This window comes from Pseudophryne corroboree, unplaced genomic scaffold (assembly GCF_028390025.1).
Source record: "Pseudophryne corroboree isolate aPseCor3 unplaced genomic scaffold, aPseCor3.hap2 scaffold_980, whole genome shotgun sequence".
In the NCBI taxonomy this organism is placed as follows: domain Eukaryota; kingdom Metazoa; phylum Chordata; class Amphibia; order Anura; family Myobatrachidae; genus Pseudophryne; species Pseudophryne corroboree.
Window position 1 is genome coordinate 185865 of NW_026970560.1, and position 14644 is coordinate 200508.

General features: G+C 37.0%; 4 non-coding genes and 1 pseudogene across 4 annotated transcripts; 2 read left to right on the plus strand and 3 right to left on the minus strand.

Moving 5' to 3' along the window:
* Positions 1 to 185: 185 nt before the first annotated feature.
* LOC135048564 (U1 spliceosomal RNA) lies at positions 186 to 348 on the minus strand. The gene has a single exon (XR_010240407.1). It is a non-coding gene; the product is annotated as a U1 spliceosomal RNA (small nuclear RNA).
* Positions 349 to 500: 152 nt separating this feature from the next.
* Positions 501 to 649, minus strand: LOC135048623 (U1 spliceosomal RNA; annotated as a pseudogene).
* A 5872-nt stretch (positions 650 to 6521) lies between these two features.
* Positions 6522 to 6595, minus strand: TRNAN-AUU (transfer RNA asparagine (anticodon AUU)). Its single transcript has one exon. It is a non-coding gene; the product is annotated as a tRNA-Asn (tRNA).
* Positions 6596 to 10705: 4110 nt separating this feature from the next.
* On the plus strand, positions 10706 to 10779 carry TRNAN-AUU (transfer RNA asparagine (anticodon AUU)). The gene has a single exon. It is a non-coding gene; the product is annotated as a tRNA-Asn (tRNA).
* A 1975-nt stretch (positions 10780 to 12754) lies between these two features.
* TRNAN-AUU (transfer RNA asparagine (anticodon AUU)) lies at positions 12755 to 12828 on the plus strand. The gene has a single exon. It is a non-coding gene; the product is annotated as a tRNA-Asn (tRNA).
* The last annotated feature ends 1816 nt before the right edge of the window (positions 12829 to 14644 follow it).

Below are 14644 nucleotides of genomic sequence, written 5' to 3' on the forward strand. Positions count from 1 at the left end.
TAAGGCAACTAAAAGGGTGTGGGCCCTGCAGCACTACCTGTAGTTCGCATTGTGCGTTGGAAGGCACAAAGTAAGCAGACGGGAGAAGTCAGGATAGTGCGCAAGGGCATAGAAGGGAGCGGCTCCAGAAAAGAGAAGTGGAAACAGACAGCAAACTAGGCTGGAGAGAGACCTGAGACAAAGAGATCTGAATTATACGAGAGCCGACCAGGGGAAACACAAATTATGCAATCAAGTTTCCCACATTTGGGGAAATTGCAGGAGCAGCACACCCAGAGTGCAATGGGTGAGCCTTGCCCTGGGAGAAGCACCTTCATGATCATAGTATCTCACCTGGCAGGTAAGTAGGAGTTGGGCTAGAGCTGGGGAGGGTCACTGCTCGGGCACCCCCCTGTCAAGTGAAGGAGATCCAACTGAGGCAGCACAAGGGAACTCTCGAAAGAAGAACAAGGCTAGAGGAATATCTGAGACAAAGAAATCTGACTTTTACCAGAGCTGACCAGAGGAAAGCACAAACAGTCCCCCACTACCACAAATAATGCAGTCGAGTTTCCCACATTTGGGGAAATCACAGGGGTCAGCATACCCAGAATGCAATGAATGAACCTCACCCTGGGAGAACAATCTTCATGACCATGGTAATAAGTATGATTTGGGATAGGGCTGGGGAGGGCCGCTGCTCAGGCACATCTCTGTCAAGTAAAGGAGATTCAACTGAGGCAGCACAAGGGAACTCTCATCTGGGGACAACAACTGCAGGGAGAACACATATTTTCAGATGAACATGGGAGGGCAGAAGGCTGCCTAATACTGAAGCACCCCCAAACAACAAACCAAATGCAACAACTAGTAAAAGCATTCCTGGGTGAAGGTCTGCAGAAGACGGATTTGCATACGGTGATGTCATCCAAGCAGTGGGCCAAAGTTGGCTGGAACCCTCATCTGCATATGAAAAGAGAAAAGGGTTATGCAGGGCATGGCGGCCTTTTGCGGTGCTTGGATGACCCCTAGTTCACATTAAACACCTCCACCCTCCTTCGGTGTGGGGCTCATGTTGGCTATGCCCCAGCCCCTGAAGCATTCAAGCTGATTTCTTGCCGCAGCTGGGCACTGTAACAGCTCCAGAGTTGCTCTGTAAGGCATGTAAAACACAGTCCCCCACTACAACCAGGAAACATTAACGCCACTGCATCCTTGCTGCTTTCTCATGTGGAAGTCTATTTAATGTGAAAACAAGGTGATATCTAATTAGCACACAGAAAAGAAAATTAAGTGAATTTTTGAAAGAAAACAATACTGTTAATATACTATTAAAACAAATTAAAATGGTAAAAGTTATTGTACTTTAAGTAAAAATAAAAGAGCAAATATATCAATCCCAGTTTTGGATTACTTTAATTAACAAAAAAAATGCATATAGCAGAGGATAGTTTCAATCTGTCTACCTCTGGGTTATGGGCCCAGCATGCTTCCATTGCAGTACTCTGCTGCACATGTAAGTGCAAGAGATCCTGAAGCACTCACTCATCATGGGAAAGTACCAATGTGTTTCTTCATTGGTTGATGGCAGAAACATCTTACAAAAACACTCCAGATTATTGACTTTTTAAAGTTTTTCTAGGAAACGTTCTAGATGATTGTTTATTAGCCTTTGTCTGGATTTTTCTGCCAGCATATTTCTTTTTCTCTGCAACCCACTGCTAAATTGTGCTTCCTAGCTGTTTTTATAAAATCACTGAATCAAATTTAACTCTGATTACATCAGAGAAGGCCAGGTACCCTACACCATAACAGGGGGTTTGAAATTTTGACTTGTCTACTTAAAGATCACCAAAATCTGATAACAAGGTCAATTAAGTCCCTGGGTGGGATTGAACCACCAACCTTTTGGTTAATAGCCTTACACACTAACTGATTGCGCCACAGCGACACTTTGCAAAAGTACATACTGACAAAGGCTAATAAGCATTCATCTAGAACGATTCCTAGAAACATTTTAAAAAGTCAATAATGTGGAGAGTTTTTGTAAGATGTTTCTTCCATCAACCAATGAAGAAACACATTGGTACTTTCCCATGATGAGTGAGTGCTTCAGGATCTTTTGCACTTACATGTGCAGCAGAGTACTGTAATGGAAGCATGCTGGGTCCATAACCCAGAGGTAGGCAGATTGAAACTATCCTCTGCTATATGCATTTTTTTTTTGTTAATTAAAGTAATCCAAAACTGGGATTGATATTTTTGCTCTTTTATTTTTACTTAAAGTACAATAACTTTTACCATTTTAATTTGTTTTAATAGTATATTGACAGTATTGTTTTCTTTCAAAAATCCAATTAATTTTCTTTACCCGATTATTAAAATGGTAATTGACAAAAACAAACTACATTGTCACCAGAAGAGCAATACAAAATGTACAAGTGATATATTAAAATCATCTTTCCAGCTTGAATTTCAATGATGCATTGGGGCAACGATTCACCCTTAAATAAAGATTTTCTTAATTCCTTACCTGTGTGCTAATTAGATATCACCTTGTTTTCACATTAAACAGACTTCCACATGAGAAAACAGCAAAGATGCAGTGGCGTTAATGTTTCCTGGTGTCAACCTGTATTATTTCCGTAGATAATGAAATGAGGATGCATCTTGCTGCCTTTCCAATGAAGCAAGTTTAATTTAGTAATAGGTGAAAAACCATCCCTACAAAGATGTTAATCAGATACTTGGCTTTGTGGACACTTTTCAGAGAACAAATTTGTAATCATAAAAATAAAGCCAGAAAATGAAGAGCTGTTTAATCACTCAATTGGATTTTTCTGCCAACATTTTTCTTTTTCTCTGCAACCCACTGCTAAATTGTGCTTCCAAGCTGTTTTTTTATAAAATCACTTAATCAAATCTAACTCTGATTACATCAGAGAAGGCCAGGTACCCTACACCATAAGAGGGGGTTTGCAATTTTGACTTGTCTACTTAAATATCACCAAAATCTGATCACAAGGTCAATTACGTCCCTGGGTGGGATTGAACCACCAACCTTTTGATAAATAGCTGAACACACTAACCGATTGTGCCACAGAGACACTTTGCAAAAAGCACATACTGACAAAGACTAATAAGCATTCATCTAGAACGTTTCCTAGAAAAACTTTAAAAAGTCAATAATCTGGAGAGTTTATGTAAGATGTTTCTTCCAGCAACCAATGAAGAAACACATTGGTACTTTCGCATGATGAGTGAGTGCTTCAGGATCTCTTGCACTTACATGTGCAGCAGAGTACTGCAATGGAAGCATGCTGGGCCCATAACCCAGAGGTAGGCAGATTGAAACTATCCTTTGCTATATGAATTTTTTTTTTTGTTCATTAAAGTAATCCAAAACTGGGATTGATATTTTAGCTTTTATTTTTACTTAAAGTACAATAACTTTTACCATTTTAATTTGTTTTAATAGTATATTGACAGTATTGTTTTCTTTCAAAAATCCACTTAATTTTCTTTACCCTATTATTAAAATGGTAATTGACAAAAACAAACTACATTGTCACCATAAGAGCAATACAAAATGTACAAGTGATATATTAAAATCATCTTTCCAGCTTGAATTTCAATGATGCATTGGGGCAACGATTTTGTGAGAAACATCTTCACCCTTAAATAAAGATTTTCTTAATTCCTTACCTGTGTGCTAATTAGATATCACCTTGTTTTCACATTAAACAGACTTCCACATGAGAAAGCAGCAAGGATGCAGTGGCGTTAATGTTTCCTGGTGTCAACCTGTATTATTTCAGTAGATATTGAAATGAGGATGCATCTTGCTGCCTTTCCAATGAAGGAAGTTTAATTTAGTAATAGGTGAAAAACCATCCCTACAAATATGTTAATCAGATACTTGGCTTTGTGGACACTTTTCAGAGAACAAATTAGTTAGCATAAAAATAAAGCCAGAAAATGAACAGCTGTTTAATCACTCAATTGGATTTTTCTGCCAGCATATTTCTTTCTCTCTGCAACCCACTGCCAAATTGTGCTTCCTAGCTGTTTTTATAAAATAACTGAATCAAATCTAACTCTGATTACATCAGAGAAGGCCAGGTACCCTACACCATAACAGGGGGTTTGAAATTTTGACTTGTCTACTTAAAGATCACCAAAATCTGATAACAAGGTCAATTAAGTCCCTGGGTGGGATTGAACAACCAACCTTTTGGTTAATAGCCTTACACACTAACTGATTGCGCCACAGCTACACTTTGCAAAAGTACATACTGACAAAGGCTAATAAGCATTCATCTAGAACGATTCCTAGAAACATTTTAAAAAGTCAATAATGTGGAGAGTTTTTGTAAGATGTTTCTTCCATCAACCAATGAAGAAACACATTGGTACTTTCCCATGATAAGTGAGTGCTTCAGTACCTCTTGCACTTACATGTGCAGCAGAGTACTGTAATGGAAGCATGCTGGGTCCATAACCCAGAGGTAGGCAGATTGAAACTATCCTCTGCTATATGCATTTTTTTTTTTGTTAATTAAAGTAATCCAAAACTGGGATTGATATTTTTGCTCTTTTATTTTTACTTAAAGTACAATAACTTTTACCATTTTAATTTGTTTTAATAGTATATTGACAGTATTGTTTTCTTTCAAAAATCCACTTAATTTTCTTTACCCGATTATTAAAATGGTAATTGACAAAAACAAACTACATTGTCACCAGAAGAGCAATACAAAATGTACAAGTGATATATTAAAATCATCTTTCCAGCTTGAATTTCAATGATGCATTGGGGCAACGTTTTTGTGAGAAACATCTTCACCCTTAAATAAAGATTTTCTTAATTCCTTACCTGTGTGCTAATTAGATATCACCTTGTTTTCACATTAAACAGACTTCCACATGCGAAAGCAGCAAGGATGCAGTGGCGTTAATGTTTCCTGGTGTCAACCTGTATTATTTCAGTAGACATTGAAATGAAGATGCATCTTGCTGCCTTTCCAATGAAGCAAGTTTAATTTAGTAATAGGTGAAAAACCATCCCTACAAAGGTGTTAATCAGAGACTTGGCTTTGTGGACACTTTTCAGAGAACAAATTTGTTAGTATAAAAGTAAAGCCAGAAAATGAAGAGCTGTTTAATCACTCAATTGGATTTTTCTGCCAGCATATTTCTTTTTCTCTGCAACCCACTGCTAAATTGTTCTTCCTAGCTGTTTTAATAAAATCACTGAATCAAATCTAACTCTGATTACATTAGAGAAGGCCAGGTACCCTACACCATAACAGGGGGTTTGAAATTTTGACTTGTCTACTTAAAGATCACCAAAATCTGATAACAAGGTCAATTAAGTCCCTGGGTGGGATTGAACCACCAACCTTTTGGTTAATAGCCTTACACACTAACTGATTGCGCCACAGCGACACTTTGCAAAAGTACTTACTGACAAAGGCTAATAAGCATTCATCTAGAATGATTCCTAGAAACATTTTAAAAAGTCAATAATGTGGAGAGTTTTTGTAAGATGTTTCTTCCATCAACCAATGAAGAAACACATTGGTACTTTCCCATGATGAGTGAGTGCTTCAGGATCTCTTGCACTTACATGTGCAGCAGAGTACTGTAATGGAAGCATGCTGGGTCCATAACCCAGAGGTAGGCAGATTGAAACTATCCTCTGCTATATGCATTTTTTTTGTTAATTAAAGTAATCCAAAACTGGGATTGATATTTTTGCTCTTTTATTTTTACTTAAAGTACAATAACTTTTACCATTTTAATTTGTTTTAATAGTATATTGACAGTATTGTTTTCTTTCAAAAATCCAATTAATTTTCTTTACCCGATTATTAAAATGGTAATTGACAAAAACAAACTACATTGTCACCAGAAGAGCAATACAAAATGTACAAGTGATATATTAAAATCATCTTTCCAGCTTGAATTTCAATGATGCATTGGGGCAACGATTTTGTGAGAAACATCTTCACCCTTAAATAAAGATTTTTTTAATTCCTTACCTGTGTGCTAATTAGATATCACCTTGTTTTCACATTAAACAGGCTTCCACATGAGAAAGCAGCAAGGATGCAGTGGCGTTAATGTTTCCTGGTGTCAACCTGTATTATTTCAGTAGATATTGAAATGAGGATGCATCTTGCTGCCTTTCCAATGAAGCAAGTTTAATTTAGTAATAGGTGAAAAACCATCCCTACAAATATGTTAATCAGATACTTGGCTTTGTGGACACTTTTCAGAGAACAAATTCGTTAGCATAAAAATAAAGCCAGAAAATGAAGAGCTGTTTAATCACTCAATTGGATTTTTCTGCCAGCATATTTCTTTTTCTCTGCAACCCACTGCTAAATTGTGCTTCCTAGCTGTTTTTATAAAATCACTGAATCAAATCTAACTCTGATTACATCAGAGAAGGCCAGGTACGCTACACCATAACAGGGGGTTTGAAATTTTGACTTGTCTACTTAAAGATCACCAAAATCTGATAACAAGGTCAATTATGTCCCTGGGTGGGATTGAACCACCAACCCTTTGGTTAATAACCAAACACACTAACCGATTGCGCCACAGAGACACTTTGCGAAAGTCCATACTGACAAAGGCTAATAAGCATTCATCTAGAACGTTTCCTAGAAAAACTTTAAAAAGTCAATAATCTGGAGAGTTTTTGTAAGATGTTTCTTCCATCAACCAACGAAGAAACACATTGGTACTTTCCCATGATGAGTGAGTGCTTCAGGATCTCTTGCACTTACATGTGCAGCAGAGTACTGTAATGAAAGCATGCTGGGTTCATAACCCAGAGGTAGGCAGATTGAAACTATCCTTTGCTATATGCATTTTTTTTTGTTAATTAAAGTAATCCAAAACTGGGATTGATATTTTTGCTCTTTTATTTTTACTTAAAGTACAATAACTTTTACCATTTTAATTTGTTTTAATAGTATATTGACAGTATTGTTTTCTTTCAAAAATCCACTTAATTTTCATTACCCTATTATTAAAATGGTAATTGACAAAAACAAACTACATTGTCACCAGAAGAGCAATACAAAATGTACAAGTGATATATTAAAATCATCTTTCCAGCTTGAATTTCAATGATGCATTGGGGCAACAATTTTGTGAGAAACATCTTCACCCTTAAATAAAGATTTTCTTAATTCCTTACCTGTGTGCTAATTAGATATCACCTTGTTTTCACATTAAACAGACTTCCACATGAGAAAGCAGCAAGGATGCAGTGGCGTTAATGTTTCCTGGTGTCAACCTGTATTATTTCAGTAGATATTGAAATGAGGATGCATCTTGCTGCCTTTCCAATGAAGCAAGTTTAATTTAGTAATAGGTGAAAAACCATCCCTACAAAGATGTTAATCAGATACTTGGCTTTGTGGACACTTTTCAGAGAACAAATTTGTTAGCATAAAAATAAAGCCAGAAAATGAAGAGCTGTTTAATCACTCAATTGGATTTTTTTGCCAGCATATTTCTTTTTCTCTGCAAACCACTGCTAAATTGTGCTTCCTAGCTGTTTTTATAAAATCACTGAATCAAATCTAACTCTGATTACATCAGAGAAGGCCAGGTACCCTACACCATAACAGGGGTTTTTGAAATTTTGACTTGTCTACTTAAAGATCACCAAAATCTGATAACAAGGTCAATTACGTCCCTGGGTGGGATTGAACCACTAACCTTTTGGTTAATAGCCGTACACACTAACTGATTGCGCCACAGCGACACTTTGCAAAAGTATATACTGACAAAGGCTAATAAGCATTCATCTAGAACGTTTCCTAGAAAAACTTTAAATAGTCAATAATCTGGAGAGTTTTTGTAAGATGTTTCTTCCATCAACCAATGAAGAAACACATTGGTATTTTCCCATGATGAGTGAGTGCTTCAGGATCTCTTGCAATTACATGTGCAGCAGAGTACTGTAATGGAAGCATGCTGGGTCCATAACCCAGAGGTAGGCAGATTGAAACTATCCTCTGCTATATGCATTTTTTTGTTGTTAATTAAAGTAAACAAAAACTGGGATTGATATTTTTGCTCTTTTATTTTTACTTAAAGTACAATAACTTTTACCATTTTAATTTGTTTTAATAGTATATTGACAGTATTGTTTTCTTTCAAAAATCCACTTAATTTTCTTTACCCGATTATTAAAATGGTAATTGACAAAAACAAACTACATTGTCACCAGAAGAGCAATACAAAATGTACAAGTGATATATTAAAATCATCTTTCCAGCTTGAATTTCAATGATGCATTGGGGCAACGATTTTGTGAGAAACATCTTCACCCTTAAATAAAGATTTTCTTAATTCCTTACCTGTGTGCTAATTAGATATCACCTTGTTTTCACATTAAACAGACTTCCACATGAGAAAGCAGCAAGGATGCAGTGGCGTTAATGTTTCCTGGTGTCAACCTGTATTATTTCAGTAGATATTGAAATGAGGATGCATCTTGCTGCCTTTCCAATGAAGCAAGTTTAATTTAGTAATAGGTGAAAAACCATCCCTACAAAGATGTTAATCCGATACTTGGCTTTTTGGACACTTTTCAGAGAACACATTTGTTAGCATAAAAATAAAGCCAGAAAATGAAGAGCTGTTTAATCACTCAATTGGATTTTTCTGCCAGCATATTTCTTTTTCTCTGCAACCTGGGCGGAGAATCATGTAAGCGCACTGTCAGCAGTGTTCATTCCGGGAGTGGACAACTGGGAAGCAGACTTCCTCAGCAGACACGACCTACATCCAGGAGAGTGGGGACTCCATCAGGAAGTCTTCGCACAGATTGCAAGTCGGTGGGGACTGTTCCAGATAGACATGATGGCGTCCCGCCTCAACAAAAAGCTACAGAGGTATTGCACCAGGTCAAGAGACCCTCAGGCAGTAGCTGTTTAAACAGCTCTTCATTTTCTGATTTTATGTTTATGCTAACAAATTTGCTCTCTGAAAAGTGTCCACAAAGCCAAGTCTCTGATTAACATATTTGTAGGGATGGTTTTTCACCTATTACTAAATTAAACTTGCTTCATTGGAAAGGCAGCAAGATGCATCCTCATTTTAATATCTACTGAAATAATACAGGTTGACACCAGGAAACATTAACGCCACTGCATCCTTGCTGCTTTCTCATGTGGAAGTCTGTTTAATGTGAAAACAAGGTGATATCTAATTAGCACACAGGTAAGGAATAAAGAAAATCTTTATTTAAGGGTGAAGATGTTTCTCACAAAATCGTTGCCCCAATGCATCATTGAAATTCAAGCTGGAAAGATGATTTTAATATATCACTTGTACATTTTGTATTGCTCTTCTGGTGACAATGTAGTTTGTTTTTGTCAATTACCATTTTAATAATCGGGTAAAGAAAATTAATTGGATTTTTGAAAGAAAACAACACTGTCAATATACTATTAAAACAAATTAAAATGGTAAAAGTTATTGTACTTTAAGTAAAAATAAAAGCTAAAATATCAATCCCAGTTTTGGATTACTTTAATGAACAAAAAAAAAATGCATATAGCAAAGGATAGTTTCAATCTGCCTACCTCTGGGTTATGGGCCCAGCATGCTTCCATTGCAGTACTCTGCTGCACATGTAAGTGCAAGAGATCCTGAAGCACTCACTCATCATGGGAAAGTACCAATGTGTTTCTTCATTGATTGCTGGAAGAAACATCTTACAAAAACTCTCCAGATTATTGACTTTTTAAAGTTTTTCTAGGAATCGTTCTAGATGAATGCTTATTAGCCTTTGTCAGTATGTACTTTTGCAAAGTTTCGCTGTGGCGCAATCAGTTAGTGTGTACGGCTATTAACCAAAAGGTTGGTGGTTCAATCCCACCCAGGGACGTAATTGAACTTGTAATCAGATTTTGTTGATCTTTAAGTAGACAAGTCAAAATTTCGAAAACCCCTGTTATGGTGTAGGGTACCTGGCCTTCTCTGATGTAATCAGAGTTAGATTTGATTCATACTGTTAACTGGGTAGTATATCACAAGTTATACGGTGTGATTGGTGTGGCTGGTATGAATCTTGACCTTGGATTAACAAAAATCCTTTCCTCGAACTGTCTGTCTCCTCTGGGCACAGTTTCTCTAACTGAGGTATGGAGGAGGGGCATAGAGGGAGGAGCCAGTGCACACCCAGATCTAAAGTCTTTCTTAAAGTGCCCATGTCTGCTGCGGAGCCCGTCTATCCCCCATGGTCCTTACGGAGTCCCCATCATCCTCTACGGACTACGAGAAAAAAAAATTACCGGTAGGTTTAAAATGTTATTTTTTTCTCTGCAACCCACTGCTAAATTGTGCTTCCTAGCTGTTTTTTATAAAATCACTTAATTAAATCTAACTCTGATTACGTCAGAGAAGGCCAGGTACCCTACACCATAAGAGGGGGTTTGAAATTTTGACTTGTCTACTTAAAGATCACCAAAATCTGATGACAAGGTCAATTACATCCCTGGGTGGGATTGAACCACCAACCTTTTGGTTAATAGCCCATGTAAGTGCAAGAAATCCTGAAGCACTCACTCATCATGGGAAAGTACCAATGTGTTTCTTACAAAAATTCTCCAGATTATTGACTTTTTAAAGTTTTTCTAGGAAACGTTCTAGATGAATGATTATTAGCCTTTGTCAGTATTGACTTTTGCAAGGTGTCTCTGTGGCGCAATCGGTTAGCATGTTTGGCTATTAACCAAAAGGTTGGTGGTTCAATCCCACCCAGGGATGTAATTGACCTTGTTATCAGATTTTGGTGATCTTTAAGTAGACAAGTCAAAATTTCAAACCCCCTGTTATGGTGTAGCGTACCTGGCCTTCTCTGATGTAATCAGAGTTAGATTTGATTCAGTGATTTTATAAAAACAGCTAGGAAGCACAATTTAGCAGTGGGTTGCAGAGAAAAAGAAATATGCTGGCAGAAAAATCCAATTGAGTGATTAAACAGCTCTTCATTTTCTGGCTTTATTTTTATGCTAACGAATTTGTTCTCTGAAAAGTGTCCACAAAGCCAAGTATCTGATTAACATATTTGTAGGGATGGTTTTTCACCTATTACTAAATTAAACTTGCTTCATTGGAAAGGCAGCAAGATGCATCCTCATTTCAATATCTACTGAAATAATACAGGTTGACACCAGGAAACATTAACGCCACTGCATCCTTGCTGCTTTCTCATGTGGAAGCCTGTTTAATGTGAAAACAAGGTGATATCTAATTAGCACACAGGTAAGGAATTAAAAAAATCTTTATTTAAGGGTGAAGATGTTTCTCACAAAATCGTTGCCCCAATGCATCATTGAAATTCAAGCTGGAAAGATGATTTTAATATATCACTTGTACATTTTGTATTGCTCTTCTGGTGACAATGTAGTTTGTTTTTGTCAATTACCATTTTAATAATCGGGTAAAGAAAATTAATTGGATTTTTGAAAGAAAACAACACTGTCAATATACTATTAAAACAAATTAAAATGGTAAAAGTTATTGTACTTTAAGTAAAAATAAAAGCTAAAATATCAATCCCAGTTTTGGATTACTTTAATGAACAAAAAAAAAATGCATATAGCAAAGGATAGTTTCAATCTGCCTACCTCTGGGTTATGGGCCCAGCATGCTTCCATTGCAGTACTCTGCTGCACATGTAAGTGCAAGAGATCCTGAAGCACTCACTCATCATGGGAAAGTACCAATGTGTTTCTTCATTGATTGCTGGAAGAAACATCTTACAAAAACTCTCCAGATTATTGACTTTTTAAAGTTTTTCTAGGAATCGTTCTAGATGAATGCTTATTAGCCTTTGTCAGTATGTACTTTTGCAAAGTTTCGCTGTGGCGCAATCAGTTAGTGTGTACGGCTGTTAACCAAAAGGTTGGTGGTTCAATCCCACCCAGGGACGTAATTGAACTTGTAATCAGATTTTGTTGATCTTTAAGTAGACAAGTCAAAATTTCGAAAACCCCTGTTATGGTGTAGGGTACCTGGCCTTCTCTGATGTAATCAGAGTTAGATTTGATTCATACTGTTAACTGGGTAGTATATCACAAGTTATACGGTGTGATTGGTGTGGCTGGTATGAATCTTGACCTTGGATTAACAAAAATCCTTTCCTCGAACTGTCTGTCTCCTCTGGGCACAGTTTCTCTAACTGAGGTATGGAGGAGGGGCATAGAGGGAGGAGCCAGTGCACACCCAGATCTAAAGTCTTTCTTAAAGTGCCCATGTCTGCTGCGGAGCCCGTCTATCCCCCATGGTCCTTACGGAGTCCCCATCATCCTCTACGGACTACGAGAAAAAAAAATTACCGGTAGGTTTAAAATGTTATTTTTTTCTCTGCAACCCACTGCTAAATTGTGCTTCCTAGCTGTTTTTTATAAAATCACTTAATTAAATCTAACTCTGATTACGTCAGAGAAGGCCAGGTACCCTACACCATAAGAGGGGGTTTGAAATTTTGACTTGTCTACTTAAAGATCACCAAAATCTGATGACAAGGTCAATTACATCCCTGGGTGGGATTGAACCACCAACCTTTTGGTTAATAGCCCATGTAAGTGCAAGAAATCCTGAAGCACTCACTCATCATGGGAAAGTACCAATGTGTTTCTTACAAAAATTCTCCAGATTATTGACTTTTTAAAGTTTTTCTAGGAAACGTTCTAGATGAATGATTATTAGCCTTTGTCAGTATTGACTTTTGCAAGGTGTCTCTGTGGCGCAATCGGTTAGCATGTTTGGCTATTAACCAAAAGGTTGGTGGTTCAATCCCACCCAGGGATGTAATTGACCTTGTAATCAGATTTTGGTGATCTTTAAGTAGACAAGTCAAAATTTCAAAAACCCCCCTTATGGTGTAGGGTACCTGGCCTTCTCTGATGTAATCAGAGTTAGATTTGATTAAGTGATTTTATAAAAAAACAGCTAGGAAGCACAATTTAGCAGTGGGTTGCAGAGAAAAAAAATATGCTGGCAGAAAAGTCCAATTGAGTGATTAAACAGCTCTTCATTTTCTGATTTTATGTTTATGCTAACAAATTTGCTCTCTGAAAAGTGTCCACAAAGCCAAGTCTCTGATTAACACCTTTGTAGGAATGGTTTTTCACCTATTACTGAAATAAACTTGCTTCATTGGAAAGGCATCAAAGATGCATCCTCATTTCAATGTCTACTGAAATAATACAGGTTGACACCAGGAAACGTCACTGCATCCTTGCTGCTTCCTCACGGGGAAGTCTGTTTAATGTGAAAACAAGGTGATATCTAATCAGCACACAGGTAAGGAATTAAGAAAATCTTTCTTTGTGGGTGAAGATGTTTCTCACAAATTGTTGTCCCAAGGCATCATTGAAATTCAAGATGGAAGATGATTTTCATATATCACTTGTACATTTTGCATTGCTCTTCTGGTGACAATGTAGTTTGTTTTTGTCAATTACCATTTCAGTAATAGGGTAAAGAAAATTAAGTGGATTTTTTAAAGAAAACAATGCTGTCAATATACTATTAAAACAAATTAAAATGATAAAAGTTATTGTACTTTAAGTAAAAATAAAAGAGCCAAAATATCAATCCCAGTTTTTGATTACTTTAATTATAAAAAAAAAAATGCACATAGCAGAGGATAGTTTCGATCAATCGACCTCTGGGTTATGGGCCCAGCATGCTTCCATTGCACTACTCTGCTGCTCATGGAAGTGTAAGAGATCCTGAAGACTAAATTGATTAAAGGCCTAAAAGTACTGGACTATAAGGAAAGACTTACTAGGCTGAATATTTATACACTAGAAAAGAGGTGCCTAAGAGGAGATATTATTAATATCTTCAAATATGTAAAGATACATAACAAAGAGTTATCAGAGGAATTATTTATTAAAAGAACACGTGGTCACTCGCTGCGACTGGAGGAAAGTTCAGAACGCAATGGAGGAAAGGTTTCTTCACTGTTAGGGCAATCAGGATGTGGAATTCCCTGCCAGGGAAGGTGGTAATGGCGGACTCTGTAATTGGATTTAAAAAAGGAATGGATACATTTCTGAATGAAAAAGCTATCCAAGGTTATAATACTTAAAATATCAACATGGTTAATCCGGGGGTAACATGAGTTATAGTAGCTAACTAGTCATAAAACATTATTCAGCAAGTATGTAGAATCATCACAACTTAAAACAGGTTGAACACGATGGGCAATTTGCCTCTATTCAACCTCAAAAACTATGTTACTATATTACTATGTTATTGTAGTATACAGAACACCACAATGCAATGAGCAGTGATAGTGAGCACTGATGAGGATACTAGAACTGACACTGAGCAGCAAGATGCAGCACTGGACTATTAGTAATGTACTGTAGTATGCTGAGCACCACAATGCAGCACAAGACAATGAGCAGTGATACTGAGCACTGATGAGGATACTACTGAGAACTGACACTGAGCAGGAGAGACACACTACTAGTATTACTGAGCAGCAATAAGTAACCACTGATACTGAGCACTGATATTGAGATTTCCACTGAGAGAACATAGCCACGTCCTCTCCGCTCTCTCTTCAATGCACGAGTAAAAATGGCAGCAACGCGCAGCTCTTTATATGGAA